The 4,706-nt window shown below is 43.2% G+C and overlaps 1 pseudogene; it reads right to left on the bottom strand.

The window, feature by feature from the left end:
- Positions 1 to 509: 509 nt before the first annotated feature.
- Positions 510 to 3,835, bottom strand: LOC123739240 (proline-rich protein 5-like; annotated as a pseudogene).
- Positions 3,836 to 4,706: the final 871 nt, after the last annotated feature.

Genomic DNA, 4,706 nt, shown 5'->3' with positions numbered 1-4,706 from the left:
TATTAAAACCAAATAGTCATAACATTTATTTAATAATCTCTAGAAAACGGCATGCCGTTGTCAATGGTTTTAGCAGAGCTGGTGGTCTCCTTGCCCCCTAGCAGCCAAATCTAAGGCCACTGCACTGTATTGTGAAGTTTTGTTGATAACGACCTATGACGTGTTATATCCATGATGAGTACTCTATCTATCTCTATGACAACAGGCACAACTCAGATATAAAGTCGTTTTTTTTCAAAGTTGCTTAAATACCACGTGTGTCCACTTACTGTATATTAGTGCATTTGCAACAATCTAACCATTATGAAACTTCCTCACGTAGCAAATTAGCAATTACATTTGTTTTTGACAGTCTTTGACCGCCATACAAAATGTCCTTACTTCGTGGGTTTAATTTCACGGACAGATTTTGCCCTGAGTGAAACCTCTCGCTTTGCCACTTCCTCTCTGATTAAATTAAGTCAATGGACTAAATACATTTTTATTTAAGAAGGCAATGGAAATCTGTACTTAGCCACTGAAATGTTTATTAAAATCTGATATCACAAATTAATGATCATTTACAATCATGGATAAAAACGTCTAATTACAGATAAAAAAAAAAAAAAGCAAAGTATACAAAAACGGTTGAGGTAAAACATCATAAAAATAGCTTCAGTTAAAAAGCCCTTATTGAAGTCACAAGTTAAGTTAAAAGCTTACTTCACAATATCTAGCTGTCCTAAAAACAAAAATGTATTTACAGTTGAAGTGCCGCACAACACAGTGAATGATACAACATTCAATATCATTAAACCCTCATTTTCTCTTCCCATGTAAACAGTAAACAAACAATGACATTTCGTTATTAAGTAAATCATAACATGACTGCTTTATGACTATTGAAAAGAGGATGATAGACCGGTCTCAGACGTATTTTAGCCATCTCCTCTGACTATCATTTTCACGCCATACATGTTTGGCATGACAGTGAAAAACCACACAGAGGGGAGAGGGAACATAGATGGGACAAGCCAGGTTAATACATATTGGACTATGCCGGTTCTTAGAATGAGGAGCAAGATGTGACCAAATCATATTCACATACTCTATTTACTCCAAAAGCTTTTCTGGTAACTGCAGTTCTCCCAAGCTTTTGTAGAAAACCCAGACACAATCCAAGGGCCCACATCCAAATGCCCACAGGTTATGGCATCATAGTGGTGAGAGTTAAGTTTCAAAACACACTAAACAAAACACATCCCAAAAAATGCCGACATTATCAGATCGAATCAAATGCTTAGAAAAGTTAGTTTTTTCTTCTCCAAGGAAATGCTGACTAAAAGAGGTATCTTGTGGAGAGAAGTATGGAGTGCACTTAGCCACAAAATCCTTATAAGGATGAGGTTGCCTCTAGCCTAAAGACTGATCTAAGTTTAGCATTTCCATCCAATGTCTAAGCTAAGATATTTGGGGAGGGCAAGCTGATCCTACACATGTGTGCCTAAGGCGCACCTTCTTCCCATGATTCCCTCTCTACACAGTGCTCTGCCTGCTCTCCCGACCATATCCCACTGACTCCGAGCAGCAGGGTGGGAATTCTATGAATATCCCATCTAAATCTGTGTCCAGGGACTCCAGCACCTGTCCAATGATGGTCTCTGGGCTGGAAGATCCGCTGGGGGAGAGGAGGGGGCACCATTGACCATGTCTGTGAGGGTCATTGTTACCTCCGTCCTGTAGAGGGGTCCTGGGGAGTGGAGAGGGGGATTAAGGGGAGGGAGAGGAGACTCCATAGTTCCTGCCAGAGGGAAGGTTGTCGGTTAGGCTCAATCAATCTGGCAAGAGTATTTTTCTTATTTTTCCTACTATGGCAACTTATGCGCCTGCGCCTCTGGAAGTTTACAGTTTGTAGTGTATGCATAGCCTAACCTAGTAAAGACCTAGTGAGGAGGACTGAGGCCCTACCTGTGGACTGTGGAACCACACAGAGCCTGTTAGCAGGGGTGCTGGAGGTGTCAATTCCAGAGGCAATGTCGGCGTAGGCCAGGCCCTGTTCCTCTAGGCAGGAGATGATCTCACAGGCAGAGTGTCGTCGGATGCCCCCGCTGCCCACCGAGCTGGCATCAGGGTCGTACTCTGCCACGGGCGTCAGGAGGAGAGGGATGTTGTAACTCTTAGAACGAACCACAGGGTTCTTAGATGGCTGGTCCACAGGCTGCTTAGGCCAGCACCACTGGAAACGATTCTCTGTGGGAGGACAGAGTGTGTAAGAGAAGGAGAGTAAAGGAGAGGGAAAACGTAGTGGAACAGTGAACAGGGCAGTATATGTATCTTACCAAGCACACAGGAGCAGTGTGCCACGCTGCCGTCTCCAGAGTAGAGGCCGTGGGTGCCCAGATAAGGAGAGACCACCCTCTGGACCAGAGACTCCAGGCGCAGATAGTCCTCACTCACACCTCGCGACTCATGGACACCCTACAGAGAGAGAGAAGACAGGTCAGAGCGTGTATGTGTGTGTGTGTGAGGGACATAGAGACAGAGAAAAGGAGAGAGAAAGACAGAGAGAGGTGTTCTGTACATACCTGCAGTATAAGCAGCATTTGCGTGACGGAGGGGGGAATGCGGGCGCGAGGCCGAGACAGAGCATCCTCCAGCTTCACACTCAGAACTATGGTGTTCCTGAAATGGAGCAGAGCGAGCTGTCTCACACTAGGCTCCTTACCCTGCAGAAAGGAAGGGGAGAGGTAGAAAGAGGAATGGAGCGAAGGGTGAGGCGAGGGGGATGTAGGGTTATGAAAATGCAGCTTTAATTCCCTGAGAGAATGTTCTTTATTGTCTGCTGAGAGAGAATCAGAGAGCGAGAGAGAGAACAGGTTAGAGGAGAGTCAGGACAGAGAGATAGTGAGAGAGAGAGAGGAAGGAGAGTGATACCTGTACTGGGTGAAAGATGGCCTGTAGCATGTTGAGAACATCACAGAAGAAAAAGTCCCATGTCTCTGCCAGAGAGTCCAGTAACTTCTGACCTGAACACCAAAGGAGGAGCAAACCAACTGCTGTTAGTACTAAAATAATCTCACAAAGCACAGCAGTTTGGGACCTATGGCCTCAGTTGACTTTGGTGCGTTAAGCACAGAACATCACAGACCCTGACAAAGGTAACCCTGACAAAGGTAATGTAAGCTTCAGTTCAATTATTTTTATTTGGAGCACTGACTGCTCTCTCTACTGTCACTGTTAACACATCTACTAAAATTCTATGAAAAGTAAGACACCACAAATACCTTCGTAGAATCTTATTTTGTCCCGGAGAATGACCATGCCCTTTGTCAGCAACTGGTTCTGAGTTACAGAGAGGTTCAATAAAACAAGCTTTGGTCAAATTTATATTATGGCCCAATCAGAAACAATCTATCCATGATATTATTTCACCATTTAGCAGTAACATCACTTACCTGGAGGTATTCTGTGAAAAACGACCCCAGCTCTGTTTTCAATAGGTGCCTGAGTAAGCAAAGTCAAGAGAGTTAACACACATGAACAGAGGCTATATTTGTCTAGTGCAATTCACTGATAACACAAAACAGGTAAAAGCTTCAAAACCATCTATGTGAAATTAGATACTATATTATTGTGTAGGTATATATACACTACATTACCAAAAGTATATGGACACCTGCTCATCGAACATCTCATTTGTATTTGCATTTATTATGCCAAGGCAGCAGCTACTCTTCCTGCGGTCCAGAAAAATTAAGCCAGTTATACAATTTTTAAAACTTCATAATACATTCACAGATTTCACAACACACTGTGTCCCCAGGCCCCTACTCCACCGCTACCACATAGCTACAATACAAAATCCATATGTACATGTGTGTATAGTGCATATGTTATCGTGTGTGTATGCATGTGTCTGTGCCTATGTTGGCTTCACAGTACCATAAGGTGTATTTTTATCTTTTTTTAAAATCTAATTTTACTGCTTGTGTCAGTTACTTGATGTGGAATAGAATTCCATGTAGTCCTGACTCTATGCAGTACTGTGCGCCTCCCATAGTCTGTTCTGGACTTGGGGACTGTGAAGAGACCTCTTGTGACATGTCTTGTGGGGTATGCATGGGTGTCTGAACTGTGCACCAGTAGTTCAAACAGACAGCTCGGTGCATTCAACATGTCAATACCTTTCATAAATACAAGGAGTAATGAAGTCAATCTCTCCTCCACTTTGAGCCAGGAGAGATTGACATGCAGATTATTAATATTAGCTCTCTGTGTACATCCAAGGGCCAGCCATGCTGCCCTGTTCTGAGCCAATTGCAATTTTCCTAAGTCCCTTTTTGTGACACTTGACCACATGACTGAACAGTAGTCCAGGTGTGACAAAACTAGGGCCTGTAGGACCTGCCTTGTTGATAGTGCTGATAAGAAGGTAGAGCAGTGCTTTATTATGGACAGACTTCTCCCCATCTTAGCTACTGTTGTGTCAATGACACGCCCACCTCAGAGAGAGACACAGTTTAATGTGAGCTCTCACATCTTTCAACATGTTTTTTTTACAAAAGGATAGATTTGGAGTGATAAACTTGGATTTTTGGGCAGGTACATATGCAGGATGCTACTCTCAAAACTCCAAACCTACAACATAATTTTGACCAAAATTAACTGGAGAGATTACTGCTTCCAAGGTTTTCTTTTTCCAAGCTATACGGAGGATACTCTAGCCA

This window comes from Salmo salar, unplaced genomic scaffold, assembly GCF_905237065.1.
Source record: "Salmo salar unplaced genomic scaffold, Ssal_v3.1, whole genome shotgun sequence".
Taxonomy (NCBI): Eukaryota; Metazoa; Chordata; class Actinopteri; order Salmoniformes; family Salmonidae; genus Salmo; species Salmo salar.
This window is presented reverse-complemented; position numbering and strand designations above follow the sequence as displayed.